Source organism: Syngnathus acus, chromosome 2 (assembly GCF_901709675.1).
Source record: "Syngnathus acus chromosome 2, fSynAcu1.2, whole genome shotgun sequence".
Classification (NCBI taxonomy): domain Eukaryota; kingdom Metazoa; phylum Chordata; class Actinopteri; order Syngnathiformes; family Syngnathidae; genus Syngnathus; species Syngnathus acus.
The window spans coordinates 13,988,251-14,015,580 of record NC_051088.1 but is presented as its reverse complement, the minus strand read 5'-3'; the positions used below and the strand labels follow the sequence as shown (position 1 = coordinate 14,015,580).

Genomic DNA, 27,330 nt, shown 5'->3' with positions numbered 1-27,330 from the left:
GGATCTGAGGACAGCGGGAGGGCAGCGCCTTAGCGCCCTCTATTGACAATTGGCGTTCCTGCTGCTAAAGTGTTAGTATTGCACAAATGACTGAGACTTATTATTACTAATTACCCATAATTCAAAGTTGCACTTGGGGCGACAAATTGTAGTGAAACGTGGCCGAAGACATTGCATTGTTTCATTTAGCGTAATTGAAAGATCATTTGATTATAACAATCAATCATGTGGGACAAAAGCAAAGTTGTTTGTGCCATTAAAATTGACAGTAAAGTCAAAGGTGTGCTTGAGCAGACAGCGGCTTTTCAGGGGAAGAAAAAAATTGTGAGCATTCATCCTTACAGGATTGTAAAATGCTGTAGGACAGAGTGTAAAACTGGCTCTGTCTCCTGGGTCTCCTGGGTTTTCTCGTCACCCTGAGTCACTCTGCTGTTAGGCATTCGGAATTTTGTGAAAATGGGCAAGCAGCCGCTGAGGTCTGGTATTCAGTGCAGCCCTGACATTTGTGCTAGCAGCTACTCCATTTGCTCTTGGCTGAAAAACTAGAATACAGTATCAATGAGAATCACAGTATCGTGTCACTTTGCTTGAATGCAGATTTGTCTTTTGTTTCCCCAGAAAACATGAGAGAGAAAAAAAACGACTCGTCATATTTTAATTTCATGGGTCGAAGTCAATGTTCTGTTTAAAGGATGTAGGCAATTTTAGCAACTCAGATGTCATCATGAGTTTTTGCTGTCAAATGTTTAGCAACTAACTCATCTTGGGCAATTAAATGAATGCAATTACTCAGTACGTTAAAGGAATTAAATCTCTATCGTAGATTTTTTTAGCTCTTGAATTCAATGTACTGAGTGAAAAGAAGAGTATAATAAAATAAGATAGAGAAAAATGTATTTGTATGTGTGCAGTAATTATGACATGAAACTACAGTAAATAGAAACAGTGGATTTTATATTTCACAGCTTCATTAGATTTCTTTTTCATCTTTCACTGTGCGTGACACTGATATTGAATAGTTGACATGATGGCGTGAACACAGACATTCCTTCTCACGCTGTTGGCAGCTCAGATTGTGTAGTCAAGTCACAATGCTCGTGACAACAATGGTACAAGCGTCGTGTCATCACATTGCCATTCCACCAACTGGGTGATATCGTGCTCCTGGATAAACAAAAATAAGAAAAAAAAAGATCCAAATGGTGGAGTGTTTTATTTAGAAAGATTGAGAAAAAACTGTGCATGTAAAGCTCCTCAGAGATTTAAGTTATTATGAAGGTTATCCATCTGTGGCCATTTTTATGAGCCTTCTGTTCTTTACTTAGAAGGCCGCCTTGTGTTGACAAAGAGCCGTATTGTCCTAGTGGCGCGTAAGTCCTTTTTAAGAGCCCAGATTTGCCTACCTTTTCATTTATGAGGATTCTCTTGCCGCTCCTACGCAGAGAAACCGAAAAGACGACCTATATTCCTTTTTCCCCCTCACCATTTTTGTGAGCAACAAATCGTCACTGTTTGGGCCCCAGCGGAGCTCCGTAGCTGCTCGATTGCCGTCGTTCACCGGGCACGTAAGTATGGCTTTGACCACATTAAACTCGGCTGTGTGCTAAACCTGTGACTGATGAACGCGGAGTAGGCTACGTTTCCCAAAGTAGTGTCGGGCGGGAAGGACACTCATTTACCAGATTGATGGGCCACTTTATTGCCTGCCACCTCTCTTCCGTCTCCCTTGCCATCCCATCCTTGCCACTCTCCCAGACCTATTTACCTCTCTTGCCTTGCTGGCATACAAACACACACAATGTAGATTCATGAAGTAGCCCTTGCTGTCTTTTACAATGTCAACACATCGAACCACAAACGGTCACTTTAGCTATTTTAAGTGCGTTTCCAGATGCAGTTCCATCCATCTATCCATTTTCTATACCGGGGGTCGCGGGCGTGCTGGAGCCTAGCCCAGCGGTCATCGGGCAGTAGGCGGGGGACACCCTGAACCGGTTGCCAGACAACCGCAGGGCACACAGAGACGCACTCGCACTCACACTTAGGGGCAATTTGGAGTGTTCAATCAGCCTACCAAGCATGTTTTTGGGATGTGGGAGAAAACCGGAGAATAAATATGATAATTATGATCATGAATGGATCAAGTTGCTGTTTTGGTTGAAATTGTCACACGGAGAGAAGCCATTTTATTAGTCATAGAACTTTTCTGGTAATATAAAGTAAAATCAGGAAAACCAGATCCCAGCAGCAATATCACATGGCAAATCAGATCAGTGATCACCTGGAAAAGTGCTGCCTCATCCATAAGTAAACGTTGCCTCTCTGTACACTTAAGCTCATCCACACGCAAAGATATGACACGCGAGTATCTGAAGAACACGTATGATAACTTATTAATAAGAATAAGCAGACCATAAATTGCAGATGACATATGGCTTTTGATTCCCCTAAGCTTAGTAACAGGAGGAATAACACATGGCGGCACAGATGTGGCAGCCAATGCCACTGAGCTCACTGCACCTCAATGACCTGAGAGAGATCAAGGACGCTAAATAAATCAAAACAACACACACTAAAAAGGTTACTTTGGAACCCTTCCTTTTCTTTCGACTCACCAGAAGCACTCACACCAATGTCAAAAGCTGGATATGACAATGTAAGTCTTGTTTTCTTTTTTGCAAACTCTCCTTTGAGGTGTTTGGGGGCCCTCGGCAATGAGTGACTTTTTAAGGTTGCAGCTCTGATGCTGAATCGTGCCAGTACTGTATTCTGTTTAGACGGATGCTGCTTTTTCAAGGTCCACATTAATAAGGTGGTGATCATTATCAATTTCCCACAGGTAATCATCAATTGTCACATTGCAGGCATCAGCAGGCTTAATGCGGCATAGCAAATTGCCCTGTGATGAATGAAAACAAAATCTAGTCTGTACCCACGGCCTCTGTGCTCGCTGTCAGTATAATGTAGTGGTGCAACACACCAAAATAAAAAACATTTGATCCATTTTTAACACAGTCCTCAGGGATGTACAAGTTTATCAAATTTAGCTGTGTTGAAGATCTTAAAAATTAAAGAGGTCAACCCCAACATTTTCTTGATGATAAAATGTTGTATGTGGCCCTACTTGTCTAAACACAGCTTTCTGATTAATATTCGTTCGTGGAATATGGGTTAAGCAGTAGAATTCACCCCTTTTTATACGTACATCTCAGTGGGGGGCCATTTTGCCACTTGCTGTTGACTGAAAATGACATCACAGTTGCCAGGTTTCGGGTAACAACAAATCACGGCTCACCACCAGAAGTTGTTTAATTATTGTTCTTGTAAAAAAAAATATATATACAATAAATGTTTATAATGATGGACTTCATCCGAGCTAAACTAGACTCACTTGAAATCAGTATTGTGTGCTTTGACCTGCCTTGGGGGGATTTTGGGAAGGCGCGAGTTCAATGTCGCCCACCAGAGCAGAGGTCAGCACCACGGACAGTTCCACCAAGACAGGCCTCTCTCCCTGCCAGTCAAGTCAAAGACGGCCCGGCCGGCTGTCAGCTTAGTACCAGGCAGCATTAGCAGTTCGGATCTCTTGACACTCTATGGAGACTTAACCTCAGCTTGTGTGGAACTTCATCATGTTACATCCTCTCCAGCTGTATCTCATTTGGGCCTTTGGTCTCGTGTGTCAAAGGTCACATTGTTATTACTGAATTGCTTTTTAATAAATGTCTGCCCAATTGTAAAACATGAATCCAACCCTAAACACCATTTAACCATAACATTTCAATTGAAATTAGGGGAAATGTGATTGTATATCAATTTAAGAAACGCTAATTTTACAAAGGTGAGCTATCAAAAAAACATTTCAACATTAAAACACATCATGGATAATAACGAGCTGTAATTTAAAAGCTCCATGAGGTCTACTCAAATTGAGGAGATTATACGCACATGACCTAGAAAGCCTTCTTATTCTTTGCACCGCCAGATTCATCTGAATTGACAACTTTCAAGGCAGCAGCGGGATGAAAATGGGAAAATAAAGAATGCAAGCACGAGAGAAGCAGACTGACAGCCATAGAAGATTTTGGTGTGAAAGATTTAGAGGTTGGGAATGAAAATGCATACAGGAAAAGAATGCTCATCTCCTCGACAAGATTCTTTTGGCTACTTCACCGTGTTTGAAACTGAATTAAATAGGTAAAAGCCTTTGGGGAGGTCCACGAAAACACAAGGCCAAGTTACAAGAAGCACAAAAAGATATTTTCTCAACTGCAGAGCCACAGATTTATTACGTGTGGTATTTGAGAATCGTATTTATTGCACAAATCTTCATTCAAGATTGTACAACTGTAAAGACTTGCAGAAGTGGATTTTGTTTCCATCATCTAGCACAGGTATTTTAGTTTGCGTCTTTTATGCGTTTAGACGGTTCCTGGCACACTTACAGTACGGCAAGTGAGGAGGGACAACACAATAGGGTCGGCAACTAAAGAGTCATTTCGACCCGTTTCATATAAGAAAGTAGGAGAACCACAAATCCTTTGGATACCTAAAATGAACAATAATGTTCTCTTTTAATTTCATTTCAGATGTCAGGGCATTCACAATATTTGTTGCAGCCATTATATTAGCCACAAATTCAGCAAATAATTGTCATAAAATTGAGTTTGAATGACATAATGCAATGAAAAGCAATGATTCGTTGATGATCCATCTCCAAGGAGACGCGAACGAGGCATCTTTTACAAAATCGCTCCACTGAGCCACATCCAATATGGCGGCAGCGGCCTTGATGTACACAACGCAATAGTATACAGTAACAACAAATATATTTGAGCAACGTAAGTACTGCTGATAGGTTCATAATAATAATAATTGCCCCCCCTCCCCACCATTTCATTAAGTCTCATAAATCAGCCCTCTGGATGGACATGCGTGTTGATATAGCGCAAAGGTGCTTGAAAGATAAAATAAAAGCTCCAGACAGATGACTTAGGTTAATTAGACACAAGCGCCCACCTAAATTGAATCATGCAACAAATATTCATACGTCAGTACACGCTGACCTCTTTCTACAGGCACTGCCAAGTAGGCGACATTGTAGCTCTTTGTGGACTGGTGTGTCATGAAATATAGCCTCCAAAAACTCATTAAGCAGAAGATGACTCACTTGACTTTGGAAAAGGCATGTGCCATATTAACCCGTTCACTGCCGTTTATGACTATAGACGTCAAACATCCATTTGAATTAGGCTGGCATTAAATGAGTGAAAGGCATTTGTTTGAAGATATTTAGCTCAGACAAGTGTAAACTCAGCTTGCTAGTCACTTTCTAAAGATGCTTAGAATGTAAAAACTCAGCAAATTGTTTTGGCGCAAACAAATTTCCTGTTTTATTGTGGTAACATTGTTAGCATAAATGTAAATAATTTACATTTTAATGACTGTTTTACCTGTTTTAGTTGTGCTCCAATGTAGCTTGTAAAATATTTACTAAACGGGTTTTGTTCTTGATGTTCTCCCAAAATATCGACAAACAGAGTAGAAGGACATCAGAGTGCAAGGCCTGCGACCATTATGGTTTTAATCTAAGTGCACACTTGCGTCAGCTCAGGTTTCGATAGCTGAGTGTGCAATACAACTGGACACATTTTGCTCCTTTCTAATATGTTTCTGGCGCCCAGAGGAAAGAAAGTAATAGAAACAGGTATTATCTTCTCCTATTTCATCCTCCTCAATTGCACCATTATTTTTGACCAAGATTCCATGTTGTGGTGAGTCTGTCACTTGCATTTGGTTCAAGCTAGCAAAAAACAAATTTGTCACCAATTAGGGCAAGGAAACTGAATGACTGAGAATACAGTCACGCAAAGTCACATCTTGTTAATGATTCAAAATGTCTTATCCCATCAGCTTTCACTTTTCTTGATGAATATTCCAGAATCTGTAATTGGCATTGGTTTTTTGGGATCAATGCTGATATTGGCACAGATTGTTCTACACGTATTGATGGTAGTTGGGCAATGTGTTCAAATCACTTCATCAACTTGTCAAACTGCGACTGTGTTTTCACAAATATTGCCTGTTAGCTCCCATTTGCAAAATAAGATTCTGCAACGGTTACATTTTTCTCTTCATCCTTTGTCAATATTTTGTCGAGCAACAAACAAGTGTCACCAGTAAGCACAATTGCTGCATTTGCTGAAACAGCAATAACTTGACAATTGTCCCGACTCTAAATAAGACCATATTTCGCTGATGGTGTTCGTATGACTTTCTGACAAAATACTCTATTAAAATTATGTTACAGAACGTTAGTTGTATTTACATTTCATGCCTTAATGCCCAAATCTGATTTAATGTCCATACATTTTTATACTAATAGAATTGCCGCACATTCGCTATTACTGCGCACATGCCCAAAATGCAAATAAAAAAAATGTACAGCGGTACAAAAACAGAAGCAATAACATCTAGCTGCAACAACATAATAAACAGATATTAATATAAAGACAATAATAATCTGTCCAACATATTTATTTCTAGCAACGATTCAGAGGATTTGTCATAAATTAATATATTGCCATAGCTCTTCCCATCTTTATGTCAAAATATTAGTGAATTAATTTCTAGTTGTTTTTAATAAGGTGGAACGGTGACACGCTGGTTAGCACGTCCACCTCACAGTTTGAAGGGTGCGGGTTCGATACCAACTCCGCCCCTCACTTTGTGGGGTTTGCATGTTCTCCCCGTGCCCGCGTGAGTTTTGTCCGGGCACTCCGGTTTCCTCCCACATCGCATAAACATGCTTGGTAAGCCGATTCAGCACTCCAAATTGCACATAGTGCGGATGGTTGTTCGTTTCTGTGTGCCCTGCGATTGGCTGGCGACCGGTTCAGGGTGTCCCCCGCCTACTGCCCGATGACTGCTGGGATAGGCTCCAGCACGCCCGCGACCCCCGTGGGGACAAGAAAATAGATGGATGGATGTTTGTAATAGTTCACTTGGAACTTCCTGCAATCTGTATTACTTTTCAACAAGTTGTTTTCGTGATCTAAAGCTCCAACACATTCAAATTGCTCCTGCTCATGTCACTCTGAGTGCAGGCTCACGAGGCTGCTTGCCTGCACGACCGTCGTCGTTACATAATATGAACATTGTCGTCATTTCGGATTTGTAACAGGAATGGGAAAAGGAAGTGATCCGACGCTTCGTATGCCTACTCAGACAAGTCACCTACCGCTCCATGCCAAAAGGGAGGAAATTAAAAAGCTTTTATTTGCTTCCTTGTGTTCATTAGCATAAGCACTGTAGCGCAGTGACTGTGGCAGCTGTTTTTAAAGACAGCGATAACCGGCTTGAAAGACCAGCTTAATCGCCACGTCTTAGAGGACCGTGTGAGAGTCAGAGGGACTGATCTCAAGTGCCGTCTGAATGAGGGCACCTGGATGCGGGGCGTTGTTTTATGGAGCTCACCGTCACTAGCTTTTAATCCACATCCTGTTCACGAGAGTCACATCTTCACTTAGATAATGAATTATGAATCCAAGCCGGGATGATATTCAATATTGGATGAACTTCAGTACACTCGCCGACGTGTGGGACAATCCTCACTCAGATGCTGAAGAAAAGCATGTTATCACCTCTAAGTGTGATGGGGATGTACAGTGTGCAAACCACTTTTAACAAAAAAGAGTAAACGTCTAAGTTCAAATGTGCAAAGACCTCATGCTTGCTTCACCATCTTCCATTCAAAGGTGTCCTTCAGACACTCAGGAGACTTGCTCGTCCAGTCCATCACATTGATCCTCTGCTTCTTTCGCAAGGTGGCGGTCGCCTTGGAGGTGTACTGTTGGGAATAGCTAATTAAGGCCAAAGCGGGTATTTTTACTCATGGTATACTGGACTAACATCAGTTGCTGTATAAATTTACACCACACTTTCATTGACCGCGAGTCACTGTAGCAAAGTGCCATTTCTTCATTGTTGTCTCAATGTACTATATCATTTATACTTATATACATATTCATATAATATATGATATAATCATTTTGTTAAGATAACATAAATGCAAGCCTTCGAACAATGGTGAAAATAAATGTCTGACTCTGACGTGAGCAGGTTGATTCTGCATGGCCTTTCAAAATAGTGAGAGGAGGATAAAAGTCACTAGTCACTACAGAACACAGCATAGTTTTTTCTTCTGCCTGAATTCACAAGTGGCCAGGCTGCTCTTTCCTTTGCTCTGGCTGCATTCAAAGACGCTAAGATGCTCAACACAGGACTGTATTGTACATTTATGAGAACACAGGAGAGACTGAAGGTTTACTGGAGCGTTAGCAAGCAAGGGGGGGGGGACTAACTAAAAAGACTATGACAAGCAGCCCTTAACTGCTGAGCCACTATATGCACCACTAGAAATACACTTGCCGCTTTGTGGGCCTTATCTATTTTTACTGCCTTTATCACGGGTCATTAAAGGATTAATGCTTAAAAAGTAATTGTCTGAAAATAGTCTGACACCTTCAAGATTCAAATGTACAGTCTTGCGTAACACTTGAATATTACAGGGTCAAAACCTTCCAAATGAAAGTATTAAAATATGTTGCGTGAGACAGACAGGTAATTCGTGTATCATTTGCTGTTTGTTTGAAGAGGTCAAGCCTGATAGACATGAGTATCAGTTAACTGTAAACTGTATTTGAGTTGAGCGGCACCATCCTGGCAGACAACAATTTTGGTGGCGAATAGGGCTTCACTAGCGTGTGAAATGCAAATGTATTCGTAGCTACACTATACTTATGTAACTATCTTTGAGGTAATATTTATTGCATAATTTTATTTACACATGTGCAAATAAAATTGAAAGCAGAGGGATCAAGACTAATCAAACTGTTAACCAAATTGGGTGGACAGAGCTCTGAAGGAAAGCGCGTGTCAGCTCCAGTGGTGCCGTTTCAAAAGCCCTCAAGTCGCACGCACGCACACACACACAGCAGAACTGCGATGCAAACAACACTTTGAAATGACAAACTTGTACTTAAGCATTCGGGCGATGGTTGAGGCAACCTCCTTGCTGTCATGCTGCTGCAGCGGCGCAGTCTCCGCGTTATCATTTGTCATGTGACAGCATCTGAATCATTTGGCCGAAAGGGGAAAAAGCCCACAGTTGCTGCTAAACTCACATGACAAGTAAAGCAAAAGCAAAAATCTCTATTTATTGGATAGGAATTTTTGGTCACACTCCATGGGCTTTATTTTCCACAGGCTGTGGGTCCTGTAGTTCACATCTTGAATGTGGTCCACGTTATGCTGACTTTGCTCTGGACTTTTTCAACAAGAATACAGCTTTTTAATTCTGCTGCTTGCAATCTGGTCCGATTTATTTTCTATAATGGCGGAATAAAGACATTGCGTATGATTTAATAACATTACAATGATTTTTTTTTACATACAAATCATAATAATAGCTCAACAATAGGATATTAAAAGAGATATTTGGGAACTAATACATTATTCAGACCTTATTTGTTTCTATATGTCTATATTTTATATGACGCAAGATTTATTGTACACCGGCTAAAGTAAACTGCAAGCTCCTAAACATTCAGTTGTAGTTTCATTGATTCAGAGACAAACAGAGCTCTGCCAAGGCAAAATGAAATTGAAAATCGCAATGGTGCAGCAGTTTAGTCTAAAATCAGCTCATTCACATCAAGGCTATCATGGTGATCAATGACACCACCAACCAAAATGCACAGCACGGACTTCGATCCTTCAATGTGAACATGAAGCAGGAATGCAGAGCCAAGTGCTGCAGGAGGAAATAAAAGCATGTGGCAATTTGTTAACCTGCCCAATTTTATCCCGTGGCCTTTGTTGGGAATTGTGTGATGATACACTTCCATTTGGATCAAGTGTGACAGCATGAACAGCTATTAGATCACGCAGAGAAGAAAACATTACAGAGGTGAATTGTCAGCGCTATCAAATGATTCAGCACGCCTCTCAAGTCTCACCTGCAATACAAACCGATCCCAGACAGTAACGCTCACACTTGCATGTGCACTCCATCATTATTATTACACACAGTGCGCACTACATACACAATAAATATTATTTTTGCCACCAAAGGCTCATTTTTCCTGCAGTCATTTTGACACAATATCCTTTGAACCTCAAAAACACATTTTTCCAAAGGTTCATTCATAGTCAGCCTCACGTGTTGTGTAAGTCTGGAAGAATTTCACTTTGAGACAACACGCAGGAGCAGAAGAACACTTAATGGCTTTTTATGGCACCGTGTCAGACATGAAAATCGTTTTGAGCCACACTGTTGGTGTGATTAGAACATTTTCAGAACCCGAGGGTCTGTTTAGGTTTGCTGAAGTGTGCAGCTTAACTAAAATCTAGGTGCAGTGCTGCTAAGAAGTCTCTGGTGTATTTCACTTTCAGCAAATTCCAGTACAGAGCCCAGCGCAATCCTCTGTGCGCACTTACATTGCTGAATGTGTCACATAATGTCATGTGTGCATTCAAACAGAGAAATCCATACAAGCACAAGGTTGGCTGCTAAAAGTTAAGGTCAGACAAAATGATGGCTCCCCGCACGATGCGACGGGCACACTGAGTCTTTGTGCTTGTTAAGCTGTCGCTCATTCAGTTGGATGAGAAAGTTGCTATATATAGCTTAGTCTTACTTGCCCGTCAAGTCCTTTCTCTAATAATCAAGCTATTTTCTGGAAAACGTCTATTTGCGGTTCCAATTGTGCTGTCACGTACCGGCTGCAGCCGGGGTGGCTTAGTAATACGGGGCTGATCTTCACATCAAATTCTGCGAGGCGTTCTCAAGAATAGCATTCACCATTTTGGCCATTCCTTATTCAGCTAATGCAGCCAATGAGATGACACTTTTTGAATGTTATTTGGCCATCATGTACATATGTGGCCCATTTGCTAAATGTGATTAGGTGAATCAACTCTGGCTTCCAGTCATTTATTTAGTTCCAAGCAGCAACTTTGTTGACAGAATTTGGGTATGTTAACCAGTACAAAGTCAAGGCCCGTATGTTTGTGTGGCATGTCCCCCCACCCGAAGGCGGAGGGAGGCTACCCTCTCGTTCACCGGGGTGAACCCCAATGTGCAGGCACCCAGCCGGGGGTCAACAAGTATGCCCACACCTGCTCGACGCCTCTCACTGTGGGCAACTCCAGAGTGGAAGAGAGTCCAGCCCCTCTCAAGAGGGCTTGTACCAGAACCCAAACTGTGTGTGAAGGCAAGTCCAACTATGTCTAGTCGGAACTTTTCTGCCTCTCACACCAGCTCGGGCTTCTTTCCAGCCTGAGAGGTGACATTCCATGTCCCAAGACCCAGTTTCTGCAGATGGGGATCGGACCGCCAAGGTCCTCGCCTTTGGCCGCCGCCCAGCTCACTTTGCACCCGACCCCTTTGGCCCCTCCCACAGTGAGCCCATGGGAAGGGGCACCCACCTTTCCTTTTCGGGCTGTGCCCGGCCGCGCCGCATGGGCGAAGCTCCGGCCATCAGACGCTTGCCTTCAAGCCCCACCTCCAGGTCTGACTCCAGAGGGGGGCCCCGGTGACCCACGTCCGGGCGAGGGAAAACCAAATCCTATTTTGTTAATCGTCATAAGGGGTTGTTGTGAGCGGTGCTTTGTCTGGCCCCTCACCTAGGACCCTTTTGCCATGGGTGACCCTGCCAGAGGCATGAAGCCCCAGACAACATAACTCCTCGAATCATTCGGAAACGCAAACCCGTCCACCACGATAAGGTGACGACTCATGGAGGGGTGATGTCAACATTCCAGTTGAATTTGCAAACACACTATAAACACTTGTGCAGCTAATGAGCAGCTAAGATGCCTCTAGTGCATGCTTTTATGAAGCTCGACTAGCAATTTAAGACTTCTCCCAGTAAATGAAGTACTAATATGACATATGGTGTGGATAACAGGGATATGTTTTATGTTTTACTGCGATATTTTAGTTGATTCATGACTGCGAATTGATTGGATGGCATTAAAAATAAATGAAGTGACCTAAAGTATTCAGTGTACAAGAGGGACCCAATTAGTTTGGTGCTTTCAGAGGCCTGCGTCTTACTGGACATTATGACTGCAGAGTGGTGTCTTTTCATCATTATAGAGATGACATTTTTAAAGCCACATTAGAAAAGAAATCCATAATGAGAAAGCAATTTCATATAGTCAAACAAAATTATGAACTGTATGACATTTTTGTTTACAATTACATGTTTGAAGTGTCCTTTGCTAAGAATGTTTTCACCCAGCAGTTGAATGTAAATTACTTGGTTTATGTACGTGTTCCCCGCAATGTAATAATCTGAAGAATAAATTCAATGCTGATTTTGGGTGCTATGCTTCTCTGAGAGTGCGATTCTGGTTTGATTTTCCTTTCCAGAGAGACACAGCATCACCAGATTTGAAGGTGACATTCTGCCTGCTCAAAGCTGCTCGTACCTCTTTGGTCATCAAAGGTTTGTTGTTAGCCCCTGATGTGGCGATCGTGGTGACGTCATCGTCAGCGTACATTAGGATGGACGCCCACGTGGTAGTCTGTGTGTCCATTCTATTTTTTTTAAACATGTTCCTTTCAAAGCAGTCTTGCAGCGACGACATCCCTCACGCTATTCTTGATATTGTTTGCAAAATATTATCGTATTGTCAGCTACTTTATAACTTCCCACCTTAACATTTTTATTCCGAGCTACAAACAGGAGCCACCTTCCCCCCATCCTGGCCCCTAAAACTGACCCACTGAACTGGACCTATCATTTTTTTTGTCTGACACTCACTGTGCCAAGATTGAGTCTGAGAATTTAAATACACACACAGATAGTGATAATGAAGCAAAGACAAAAAAACAGATGGATGGATGGATGGATGGATGGATGGATGGATGGATGGATGGATGGATGGATGGATGGATGGATGGATGGATGGATGGATGGATGGATGGATGGATGGATGGATGGATGGATGGATGGATGGATGGATGGATGGATGGATGGAGGACTCGGAATAACAAACTGCCAGCACAATGTAACATAACTGCCAGTCAGCAAACCTATATGACAAATAAATTGCCAAAAAGAGTTGAATGAGAGAATATAAATGACAAGGCGCCGCCGCCGTTTGATTTATAGGCCTCTTCTAGCAAGCAGCAAACGCATTAGCAAGAGAACTTGGAGGATAATATGTCAATATGTCTCACTGTGAGCACATGACGAACAAAATAGGTGCGTGTCAGTGTCTCTGAGTCATGCCGGGAAAGATTCCCAGCCCTGCTGCGAGTATAACATGGAGCAGGTGGGAGGTGGAGGAGGGAGGCTGCGAAACCACAATGATGTGATGTCTTGAAGTCAGATTTAGCAGGAGAGGGCAAACTACGCAGCGGGGGTCTCAGCGATCACAGCTCGGCAAAGCCCAGCTTGCCGGACGTGTTTATTACATCAATTCCTTTGGTAGTTTCACGCCCCCGACCCCTCTTTGTGCTGCGTGGCCTTCGGAAGCGAGCAAAGCATGACTCGGGGAGCTGATGCTGTGAAAGCTAAAAAGGGAACATTGCATAATCAGGTGACTTTGCAAAGGCAGTGAGGTTTCATCTTCCCGTCATGTGGCTGATGGCTGAATGAATGAAAGCCAAGAGCGATGACTCGGCAAGATATTGTCCGGGGTTTATCCTTGGGCCAAAAGGGATGGACAAAAGCTGATGTCCTTGAATGTGCAGCGTAACAATATTGTCTTGCGTATTATTGACCTTTTTACTCAGATGCTTTGAATATCAATCAAGAAAAAAGTTGAATTTATTTTTTGAATCATTTTTGTGACGGCACTAGCACTGACCTAATCTACACTTTTTTTTTCATAGACAGCCTGATATACTTAACACACAAGTACAGTTGCTATGGTTATTCATGAAGGGGCGCAAATGAATTTTGTGACAGTTGCTCAAACAAAAGACTTAGAAATAGACAAAGGTTTTAACATCATCTTGTGACAATGATATTATCCTTACTGTAGCAGACAGGTTACAGAAAAGATGACAACAATTACGATGTGAGACATTAGTCTGTCCGTTCATCCATCCAGCCAGCCAGCCGTTCTTTCATCCGGCATAGGTAAATCCCTTCTCTGTAGAAACATTTGAGGGTGCTAAAAATGCTATAGCATAGAAATGATTACATGACTTGAAGAAACTGCCAGACTATTAAATCTAAAATTAAATCTAAAAGGCATACTTGACTCACTTACAGTGACAGAGCCACAAGGACAAGCCATTTTTAACGTTCGAGAACAGAACAAGATAGAATAAAGAAAATCGTGTGTTGGCTCTATTGAAACTCAGCAGGCCGTTGGCGGAATAATGGCCAGCCACTGCGGCGCAGTGTCACCCTCGAGGGAACTTTGTTTTTTGTCGTTTTTGTCTACGTCTACCTCCATGGTGAAATTGTGCGACCTCACAGCCGCCTCGCAAACCCTTGGAGGCCAACTGAAAAGCGTCCCCGGCTGTTTTAAAGCTGTTTGCTACTTTCATCACTGGAAGAACTAGGATTTTTTTCTTGGGGTCCATGAGTGGGCCAAGAATATCTCAGGGGTTTGCAAAACTTTTTTTTTTTTTTAAACAAAAAAGTCTTCAAATAATGCTGAAAAGGATTGTGTACCCACCATCCAGCCATTCGGACACTACACTAAATTAAGACTTGCCTTTATACTGTAAAAATCCATGAAAGCAAATAATGAGAGTGAAAGATAAACCACATAAATGTGAGGGGGGGGGGGGGCTTCACTGTATAGCCATATGAATCATGAGTTATCCTCCTTCAGTCCGAGGAGGTCATGTCGCTCATTCTTGGGAGGAAACAGCAGCGGCAGTCTCTAATCAGCCATCCGGGGAAGAATGCGGCAGTTAGGCAAGCAGCTTGACTACAGTAGTGGCATGGCAGGTTCAGCTGAAGGAGAGACGCTAACACCCATACTAATGAGACCCTACGCCGCTCACTGCATGGAGGGGGATCACACACACGCACACACTTTCATAACTACCGGAGGGACTTTTATTTCACAGATGCCCCTTCAGAAAACTCCAAAAGCATATGTCCTCTCAGAAGTTCTTTGAGATAGGCAGTGGTGGGGAATGAAGTGCAAATACAGTCAGCTTATTTTTTTAGCCAGCTTGTCATGCATGACTATGAATTACTAGATATGACTGCAGCTGCTTAAGAGTCAAGTCAGGTTAAAGCTAGCCCCTAGTCATGGATATACACTCAGGCCTTCTTGCATTATGTCTGCAAGTCATCCAGGATGCCCAAATCTCCCGAAATGGAAAGGAGCATCTCAGTGCCACATGGCTTGCAGATCTTACACAACAGCTGCCGCCCTCCTGCTGTGAATTATGCAACGCTTGTGTGTTCAGGTGCGCTTTCCCAAGAAATGGAAGCAAGGACATATGAGGTCAGCGAGGTGAAGGATGGCTAAGGAATGAATTCCCTCCCTGAATATACCAAACTGACAGCTTGTATGACCTGCTTGCTGACGAACACTCCCCGGGGAGGTGGGACATTGTGATCTAAGGAGGACATCTGTGTGTTCCTCGAACTTTACGTGTACATCAATGAAAGGAGTCCGTTATTTTGCAGGCTTCATTCAGTTGCGGCAGAATAACTTGCAACTGCTTCCCCACAGGACAGCGCACATGCTCGCAATGCCCTGAGCGCCAATCCTGGAACTTTTCTGACACACCAGTATGTATGGTTAACACTTTTCCAATAATTATTGAATGTTATATTTGAAAAGAAGGTTCCAGTCTGACAATATACTGTAGTCTATCACAGGCATAGGCAGCTGCCATTATTGTATACTGAGATATGGAGTTTTTTTTTTAATTGTCTGTAATTATTCATGCCATTTTGAGTGCTTCTTAGCGTCATTCTAAATAATAAAACTGATATAAGGACGAGTTGAGAAAGGCAGTCATCGTACTGTATCTGCTAATGCAATTGTTCACTTTAAGAATGTGAGAATGTCAGCTCATTGTCATGCAAAGCTCATCGTTAAAATCAAGCGGGGCCAGATACAGTACTTGTGGATTAAAGAAACAGGGATTACCAAAGAATGAATACATTGTTTGACAAAGTGAAACTCTCCTTAAAGGCAGACAGAATGAGTTCCGAAAGTACGAACGTGTAGTATTTCTCAAATTTTCTGGGAATGCTAACCAAACAGGAGCACTGTTTTTTAACTACAGTAAATTATTGTACAATTATTTCACACCCTGACAGCACGTGCGATCATATATCACCGGGCTATAATGAATCTCCCCCATTTCACAAATTAAAAACCACATAGAGGTGCAGAGGGGGCAATAAACCCCAGATTGAGTGGTGTCTCACAGACCAATCCTTGTTTTAATCAGCAGAAACTATGGGCGGGCATCACCATGGCAACCGCTTCAACTGCAGTTAAACCCCTCCTGACAAACACACTGAATACGTCCATCATTCCTACATTTCAAATTTATGTAGCCCTAAAAGCTTTAGTGCACAATAATGTTTCCAGTACTTTAACTATTATTTTTTGTCTTTTTTTTTTTGTCACTCACACACATTCACACCGTCATATGTGGGCATCGAACTCACGGTGTCGGCAAACAGGATAAGCAAGTGCACCCCTACGCCATCAGCCACTCTCGTACTTTAACTATTGATCCCCTCATACTACAAAGTAACATTTAGTTCCAGGAGATTGTTTTTTTTAATAGTTTGACACGCTACAAAAGTAATTAAAATAGATATCCCAGACCATTGCTGCTGTTATCTTAAACTAACACAGAGCGCTCTGTTATTATGCAAGACCTATGCAAGACAATTTGCACATGCAGGATTAAGACAAAAACAAGTCTTAGTGTGTGTGCGCGGGTGCATGTGTGTGTGTGTGTTTCTCCCTCCTGTCTCCAAACGAAAGCTTAGTCTAAGCAGCAATTCACAAAGAGGCACAATATTTTTCCCTGAGTTCGTCCAGACGGATGTTTACATCTGCAGTACGTCTGGGTCAAAGTCAATAAATGTGGAAAATAATGCAAGTAGAATTTGGCTTTGTGTGTGATTATTAGTTTTAATTTACACCACAGGTGTCAAAGTCAAGGCCCGGTGGCCAGATACGGCCCGCCACATCTTTTTAGGTGGCCCGCAAAGACAGATTATGCATCGAATTCCAAAATTTCAAATTGTTTTCACTTTTAAAAAATAGAGATATTGTTAACAATTTTCATTACCATTCTTTTTTTTTTAAATACTTTTCTTTTTAAATATTTGATTTGATTTCGATATTTCATTTTTAAATATTTGAACAGTTTTTATTAGTCTCTGTTTTGACAACTACTTATTCATCAGTTTGTTGTGTAGCCTATACTATATATAGTAAATATATATATTGTATATATTATATACAATATGAGACGTTAACACATTTATTTGGGTTGACAATTTTAATAATAAATAAAACATGTAAAAATAAGTTTGACACGTCTGTCTTACACTATTCACAAAAAAGTTAGGGATGAACTTAAAGTGCAATAATATATTAACAGGTGAAGTTATTTTGTCCTGCGCTAAAGCTTTGACTCCACATGGACAGTACTTTTTTTTCTCCACGTCCTGCTCTCTAATAAGTAACCAAAAATAGATGTTTGCTGGCCGTGGATGTATTCTGGTTGCTTCTAAATGCACTTAACAGTTTCTCCTTCCACCATGTCAAGGACTGTGGGCCTCTCAGGTGCCAATTCTAAAGGGAATGAGAGGTAAGGCTTCGACTGGCAGTGAATCAAGTCGATGGTGTTCACGCCCATAACGGCGCAAAACTGCCTTTGTGAAAATACCAAAACTTGGTCTAACCTGCCTCTGCGGAGATTTAGACCAGGCCTCATGCTAGATTGGCACTAGGCATGAAAATAGCGCTCAAAGTGTCACATGGTCTTATCAGCAGGTTGCAGCAGAGACTGTAAGAATCACAGAAGGGCATAGAAGTGGATGACCTTGAAAATGATGTTTTTATTGGATTAAAACACATGCTGTGTATTTTGCTGTTTGCCTCGTTTAGAGAACAATGAGTTGTGCAAAAACGACAACATGCTGAAATGTTATGCCAAAGCCAAATGTCCTTTACTTTTAGGGAGTAGTGTATGCAGATCCATCCTTTGTTTTGTTTTTTTAATTCAAGCAGAACAATGCCGTGAAGTATATAAAGGGTAATGTTTCACTAGCCATTGGTATTGTGTACAAACACAACGTGAATAACTAGCATGGTCAACATATCAAAAATAATTTAAGACTAATTTAAGACACAGTACTGTAGAAGCAAATAGAAACAAGCAAACCTGACAGCAAGTGGAGACTGTGAGATATTTGTGATTTGAAAATATCAATGAAATAAATAAATGAAAACGCCAATTAAAAGGTGTGAGAAACAAAGCAGCGTAGATGTGAGACTCAATATGACATATTTTTCCAAGAAAAACATGTTTTTACTCCCTCAATGGACACCTTTTCACTCTTTCAAATTGTGCTTTAAGCTGTTAGTGCATCCATATTTGCTTTAGTAGCTACATAACGTGATTTATTTTCATCACCAAATGGATGATTTTTCAAACATACTCATTTCAACTCATTTACTGCCAGCCTAGTTCAAATGGATCATCTATAGCCGTCAATGGCAGTGAATGAGTTAATATGATGCAACCAGGCTTGATTTTTACTTAAGAGGGCCTCATTGATCAAATGTCAGCGTCTGTATCCACCACGTTCATGATCATCTCTATTGACAACTATTCCAATCTCATATCATGTTCGGCGTGCAAGTTAAGGACACCCACAATGTCAACATGGCCGATGACATGAAATGTGGTGTCCATATGGCGCCGTGTCAAAGGCGCACCCGGGGTCAAGTCTTGCTTTGAATGAATGTAATGAATGATGGTGGCAGAAGGCGATGTCCTGTGGTGTTAATCTTCAGCAAGCTCAGATCTGATCTCTGACTGACCATCAAGGCTCATGTCTATGCATAGTGACTCCATATTGTTATCGTGAGACTATCGCAACTTGCAAATAAGAATATTTTTTTATATACACAAACACCCACAGACAAAATCAGCAAGTACTGCCCAGGAAATCCAAGTGAGGGTTACACAAATTCTCTTTATAGTCGCAAAATAAAATATCCCCAAGCTTTAAGTATCACCCAGCATCCTTTAGCGTTGCTTATCTTTTTCTTTGACACAACAATTGCCCCTCAGTCATGTTGCGCAACTTCTCCCTCAAGCCTGTTTCGCCCGTTGGTTATATAATAAAATCATTTTAGGGCTATTTATTTGTAAACTGCAAGCGGAGCAAATAGCTACATTTCCCATTCATCTGTTTTCATATTTGCATTTAATTTGTATTTCTGTTTTTCTGCAGCACATTACCGACTGAGGAAACGATTATCATTTGGAGCGCCACAGAGAAAGTGAAATGAATAAACATCTGTTACTAGGCTCTCCCTCTCAATGGACACACGAGACATAATTAATCACCGAGGGACAGAATTTCACAATTGCAGCACACTGATGTATTTGTCCCTAGCGAGGAGCATTTGATTTAACATGCAAATTTGTGTCAGAGGATCTGTACAGTGAGGCAGCCCAGGAAGTGGCTTAAAATGACAAACACAGTGTGTGTGCGTGTGTGTGTGTGTGTGTGGGAAGGGCGGTAATAAACCAGGTGCATTTCAGTGATCTATTCTTAAAAAACATTGTTGAATTATTTTCGTGTTTAAGTTTGTACAGTTACTACACAAAAAAGAACCATTAGCACAGGTGCTAATGCTAACATCACGGGGAGTGATTGCTTTTCCTCTATTATAGACCGCAAAATAAGGTGATCGGGGGGGTGGTCACTTTGTCAATGACAGTTTTCTCTTTATCAGCAACTTGTTTTGAAGCACTTATTTTAAAAGTCAAATTGTTGTATAATGTTACATAAGGGTGCCCTTGTATGCTTTTATTTGTCCTTGGTCCACTGTTATTGTTCTCATACACGCTCAAATGAAGGAAGTTAGCCGAGCATGGTGATCTGTCGGCAGGAAAGCGGGAAAGGTCATTGGCTCTGCGATGACATCAGACTTTAGTTACCGCCGGGCAGTGGCACACACAAATGCAGGGCTGTGAGAAAGTATTTGTAAGGTACTCAAAATAATAGTAATAATAGTTTTGAATGGTGATTTTAGCTACCAGGCCCTGTGCAAATAAGTACCCCTAAGTGTTCTGTAATAAGTGGTTGCTCCAACCTCAGCAACAACAACGATTATATATTCTATACCTGGTGAAAAGTATTTCACAACTCTGCCGAGATATTTTTGACCCACTCTTTCTTCCAGAATTGCTTCTGTCCAACGACACTGGAGGATTTTCCAGCCCGTATGGCCTTTTTATGGACAGAAGTTGACTTACAGGTGTTGTCTATATCGTTCACCTGCTGCAGAACTTCATCTTAAGCTCATGAACAGATAACCAAATAGCCTCCCTCAGGATTTTCTGGTAAAGAGCAAGATTGATGGTTCTATCAATCACAGTATGTCATCCAGGTCCTGAAGTAGCAAAGTAGCCCCAGTCCATCACACTACTGTTGGTATGATGGTCTTTTTCTTGATACAACAAGGGGCCAAGTGTTTTTTTTCCCACAATTGGCCAGGTAGCTTTGATTATTTTTAATTATTAGATCAATTCATCATTTAACACTTGCATTTGATATTCACTTGGGTTAACTTTAGGAGTTTACCCAGGCTAGCCCTGTTAGGTTACACAAACTAGCATGTCAGTAATTCTATGTATATATCACTTTAACTTTGTTTACATTTACTGTCTCGTGACTGTGTTCATGGTGACACTTCTCAACATATCAGTAAGTACTTGTTGATTCAAAAGAAAGTTTTAAGCTTGAATAACTGCTTGGTTTTGAATACAATAATTAAAAAAATATTTACTTGACTTGCGCAATGAAACCGACCGGTCAAGATGTATACAACAAAAAATGCCACCCTCTTTAAAAGATGAGACCACACCATTTGGTTCTCCACTTCAGGCCTCTCGACTAAAAAATTGAGAGGGTGACAATGAGACAATAGCTGAACAGATGGAGCAGTAAGACACTTCTAACAGTGGTAAGGAGGAAGTGTACACAAGGCTGAACTCAAGTTACACCGAGGCCTTGTTGCTATGGTAAATGTGGAGGAACAACAGCTTGACATGATACATCGAATGTATTTGAAGTGTTTTATATCTAAGTCAGGACTTAACATGCAGCAAACGCATCAGTCATAGATATTCAACTGAAATTCCCAATGCGGCTCTTGCGTGCGATTGCACACTACTATAAAGCTCCACAGAGAATTTTGCATTGCATTGCACCACCTATGATTTAACAGGTATAACCTGGCTGAAATATTGAACACAAGGGACAACAGAGGCTTCTCTCTGTTGTGTATGTCGTGGCGTTACACCCACCAAACACAGCCAAGAGAGAAGACAAGATAAGGGGGAAAGATATGCAAATAAGACAGTTAGCTTTAGCGACATTCTTCTGCATCTCGTGATGCGATTAAGGTGCCCCAGCATGGGCAGTCACAAAGTGTATGAGAAGGCCTTATCATGTTCTAAGACAGTAGGTCAGACACACAATATTGTAACACTCTGTTAAAAAAAAATCCTCTGCCCTTATGAGACACACTTTTGCTTTCAGGGGGAAAAGGGTCAAAAGTAGAGCATCTGTACCTTTCTAGTGACAGTTGTATGTTCTCCTCATCATCAGGATTATTTCAATAGACTGTATGATGCCTTTTCTGACAGCATTGTTTTTTCTTTTCTCCTCTATGCTTGACTGACAGCCTGTAGCTATATGTCCCACCCAAGGTCATCTGGGATAGGTTGGCCCTGCACAGTCTGAGGGTGGATGATTTAGTATCTACAGTATCTACTTACAGTAGATGCAAAAGTGGCTACCTCTTGTTATTTTTGACAACTTCTTTCTTGGCCAGGAACCTGGCACACCTCAACAACAACATCCATGCATAAACCTAGAGCATAGAAATGTATACAGAGTCCATTTTGGTTTGCTTTTCTGCATATCAGCGTGTCCGCCATATTTGATGTGGCAAACTAATGCATATGAAATTGACTGAACTTCAAAAAGCCACATCCTACAAAGTGGACAAAGGTAATAACGCTTCTTATTCATTCATTTACACACGCAAATAAATTTGAGAAACAGATTGGCACCCAAAACAACATAACTGTAGTTTTTAAATCTGGTCATTCATATAGTTAACTTGTCAAAATGTATCATCACAGTGTTGATACATTTGTACTAGCTGTAAACAAAAATAACAAAATAATACATAAAATAATACATATTATAATTTCAATCTCAACTATCATTTATTGCAAATGCATCTTGCCTCCATGTATAGATTCTGAAACCAGACCAGGCTATATTTGTCAGAAAGAGCAAATCTTCAGCTGCCAATCATTCAAGGTGTCTCAGAGGCTGACAAGCTCCCCCCCCCTCCCCTCCCCTCTGTGCGCCATCCACAGGTTTGCGGTCCCATCCTGCCGATGAATTATTAATCAATCTTCCACTAACAAACGAGCTTTTAATTGTCGAGATTGCTGTTTGACAACAAGTGAAACACAGGCCTCGATCCAAACAGGCTATCGATCAACACAATGCAGCCTCGTCAACAACAGCAGAGGAGGCGAGTGGTGATATGAATCAACCCAGGCATGCAGGACCAGGCAAACTAAAAATAAATCTAATCTCCCCAGGAAATAAACTTTGAAAGGCAAGTTAATTCATTTTATTATTTCAAATTCTGCACCAAGTTGTGCAATCACAGAAACCTGCATCACTGCGCCTTTCCAAAACTTGCCTCGAGGCCACACACGCATGTTGCGAACGTCTCCCATGCAGATATTTGCCTCAATCCACAGACTGGGCTGAGGTTCCGAGGAGCATATGTGTACTCCATAGGCATCCTGAGCTGAACCTTACTTGCCAGGATCATGCAAACAGGCTGTCGGCGTCACACGCACCTACAAGTCTCTGCATCTTGCGCGCTCCTACACTCGAAGACGGTGACTTATTCGAAACGGGAAATCGTCAGTAGGTGGCCGGTCGACGTAACAATGCAGCCTGCTGAGCTCCCATCGATCATCGGGGGCTTGTTTGAAATGACCGAAAGGCGCAACGCCTGGCGTGAAAACGGCAAGCGTACCTTGCTTACCTTTTATTGCGATGAGCTGCAGATGTTGCTGCCTGTCACACGCCAATAGTTATCCTCCTCTTGCATGTCGAGCAAATCTCCGCCAAGCGACTCTTTCTATCTCTAGAAGGTAAACAACACGCCCCAGTATCACGGCGTGGAAAAACGCAAGAGTCACTCTATCGAGCCGCCCTCCGCTGGATGCGGCTCAGCGGCGCACAAGCTCCATGGCGGCACGGGGAGCTCTGTTGGGAGGCTGCCGCTGATGCAGCAGCCTTTTACTCCGACGAGACGTGGGATGAGTGCGCTGCGGGTGGGGGTGGGGTGGGGGCGTCCGAGGGCCCACGACTCGGCCCCCGAAATCAACCCTACGGAGTCATCATGACGGTTTCACAGTGGATGAATCACACCACGCGTGCGTGTTTTATCAGCAAGTCGATCAGAGAGAGCTCATCTTGGATGATTCAGCCACACCAACAAAGTGCCAGTATGGACAATGTAGAAGCACTCTAAACATTCCGGAGGAAGAAAAGCTCTCATATTTGACTGTGTTCTCTGTCTTTGTTAAGAAGAGATGCTCAAGTCACTTTTTGCAAGTTCAAGTGCTGCATGAAATACATCTTTTTAATTGGCCTTTTAAAATGAGTGAATGCAGTGTAAAGACAGACATTATTCCCCCCAAAAAATTGTTAGTGATCACAACATTATGAATGTATGATGTCAAATGCTGTCAAGTTATGTCTAATTATACACGTTTGCCTTTTGACGTCTCAATTAGCGCTTACTTGAGTTCCTCTTTGACCAAATATTGGTTGCTGAGCACAACACCAAAGCAACTCATGACCTATCGTCAGTTTACACAAGTTGTACTGTGTTGAACTCCCTTTATAAATCATTATCTTTGGTACCCTTGAGTGAATCCAGGCCAGTCAAATGTTTCAAAGGCATGAATGCATGCAGCATCAAGTACATAAATCGGACAATTTTTTGAATAGCGGAGTAAAATCCAGGAACAAAGGGTGGCTTGGATGATTGGATAACACCATGACTAATACTGTAATAGTGTATCTGATCCAAGAGTGCATATCCTAAGGGGTGTAAAAAGCCGGCCAATGGCTTTCATCTTTCAGAAAATACAATTTAAAAAATCCATGTCACTATGGTAAAGTTACCAGTCTGATGAAAACATGCAGGCTTCCCCCAGTGTCAACAGCACATCTTAGCAAACCAAGTTTCAGTGTGTGTGTGTGTGTGTGTGTGTGTGTGTGTGTGTGTGTGTGTGTGTGTGTGTGTGTGTGTGTGTGTGTGTGTGTGTGTGTGTGTGTGTGTGTGTGTGTTATTCCCACTTGGATGTAATTTCTCTTCTTCCAGGATTGACATAATTGACGTTAAAATCCAGGCGGTTCCTCATCTTTGTGCCCCCGAGATACCATACCAATTATTTGTCTCTGCGGGAGAAACCTATTTGTGAAAGTCCTTCATCCCATTGCCGCGGTGCGTCACGGTGCTGCTGCATCTTTTCTGCTTTCCGTCTGGACAGTTGACAGAGAAAACATTGCCCTCATCACTGTGACCCTCTGGGGATTCTATGGCTGTGGGAGGGTTGTGACATCGCAGTTGCCCTCCTGCAGAGAGAATTCATTCTAATTTGGGGGCGTTAACAAGTCTGTAGATATGCCCACGGCTCGAGCAAAAACACAAACTCCATCCTACTGCACACACAAGTGGAAAACATCTTCACTGTGTAGTGTGAACAATTTGTGTTAAATTATGAGTTATATTATGAGTTAAGTTAATCCTCCTTAGTGCATCTATTTTTTGGGAGACCTTTCATCTTTAAAGCAATATTCTTCATGTTCATTAATGAGGTGACTAATTGGAAACATTTCTGGCTTTGAGTTTGTCATCCAGTTTCTCACTGTCATTGCTTTAACAGATGAAAAAAAATGGAGCCAAAGAGAGTAAATAGCACTTGATCTCAGAGGCGTTTTCTGTGGTCTTATATGACATTGGATCATTTGCCCATCTCTTTTCACATGACAATATTACCCTGAACATGCCATTTGGAATACACAGAGAGAGTGGGTTGTCAGGGGCCACTGACAAGAGGATGTTAAGTGGGCGAGTGGCATTTCATCATACATTTCATGTGCTCTAATCAATGAGCACTCAGTAGTAGAAGAAAGAAAGGAGAGGAGAGCCAGTAAGAGCGCTAGGCAGCATTGTGGATAAAAGAAGCCAAGGAGAAAAACAGGAAACTCAAGGAGTTTACATTGGTGTGGGAGTACAACAGAGTATGGGAAAGTGTAATGGAGGAAAAAAAAAATTGTGATATAAGTACGCAGACAGTTATTTAAGAACAGGCACACACTATGAAGACGCACATGAAAGGCAAAGCAAAACAATGGAAAAACTGAAGAGCCTCCATTATTCTATTGCACCCATCAATTAAAAACTGCTGTACATTTATCTGAGAAGTGAGCAAACACATTTCTTTAGTTGGGACCAATCTGTATATGAATCCACTGACAACAGAAGGCAGGCAACAATCATGCAGCTCCGCAGATGGTTTAGCAAAATAATCTCTGCCTTGGCTTTGCCATGGGGAAAAAATAAAAATGTAAACATTAGAGTGAAATGGAGGCATATAGAAATGTTTGCTTTACCTTGACAAAAGTGTGATTATGGGGAATCTTTTTTATTTTAATAGGCTGGCCATTGACTGATTGTATTGTGGGTGCTCTGATGTGCACCAGATTAATGAACATATGCTGAGCGCAGTCAGGCAGAATATATGGCAAGCAGACCATGAAAACATGGTCACAGGGCTATACTGTTCCATTTGGAAATCCCTTTTTTTTCTCCAAAGTTCATAAATAGCTTGATACGACAATGTGGTTCTGCGGATTTTACTATCGAGCCCTGTGTTTCTATTCTTCTGATTCAAGTTAGCATCATCTGACAATCAATTTCCTTCATTACAGCAGAATGTCAAACAAGAGGGAAACAAGAGGGAAATAACCAAAAACAATGGCCAACTAAGCAAAACGATCTATCATGAATTCTAAAGTCATCAATCAAGAAATGAATAGGAAAGCAGATTGTATTATTTGCAGGCCAAAGGTCGAATATCGAGAGACTGGTTGTTTCCGCATCAGCAAAACTACTTTTGAATGACGACAAATAGCATCGATGACCAAAGCCTGAAGGGACATTTTGCCTAATTCATATTTAAAATACCCCAGTCCCTCTGACCATGAGTACAGAGAAGGCCAATTGAATAGAGATTGGTCACGCAACTGTCTATTTATTATATGGCAAATATGACTCCCTGCCTATTGGTATAATTCTGCCATCTAGTGGCTTCATATTTAACTTTAGCAAGGACAAAATTGAACTGCAATTATGGAAGTCGCCATTTCTAATTTATTATATGCGCGTGTTAATTTTTTATGGGAAAACTATTTGTGTAAATTATGTGCACTGGTTTCCAACAGCATTGATCAACTCACGTTTATGTACACCGGTCACGGATGCGTTGATCGGTGTTTTAAAAAATATATAGGTTTATCATAATGGTTGTGGTTAAAGTGCTGTAAAAATGTTACTGTATAACAGTAATTTAAATACAATTTAGTACAAATATGAAAAAACTAACTTCCTATGTATATTTATTATTATTTTTTGTTGCGGCGACCTGGGAGGTGCGCACCTGTCTGCGGGTACATGTGACCACAAGGGGTCACTGCAGGTGTACGGCGTGAACGCGCAGCACGCAGTGGAGCTCCACAGAGCGCCTCAACATCCGAGCGCAATTTATCCTTATTGAGAACGTGCACACACCAGAGTTCATAAACTGCAAACAACACAAACTAAGCTGCATTGTGTTATTTGGAAAAATATTGTACCTTTTTATTTCAACTCATCAATTTTTGTATGTTGTAAAGGTTTTTCACCTTGATTGTTTCGCTCAATAAAAACCCGAACAAAGAGTGAAATCCC

General features: G+C 41.6%; 1 protein-coding gene across 1 annotated transcript in view; it reads right to left on the bottom strand.

The window, feature by feature from the left end:
* dlgap4a (discs, large (Drosophila) homolog-associated protein 4a) overlaps positions 1-23,617 on the bottom strand; it is a 41,300-nt gene extending 17,683 nt beyond the window's left edge. The window contains exon 1 of the mRNA XM_037276967.1: positions 23,350-23,617. The gene's annotated coding sequence lies outside the window, so the exon portion shown is untranslated. The remainder of the gene's footprint in view (positions 1-23,349) is intronic.
* Positions 23,618-27,330: the final 3,713 nt, after the last annotated feature.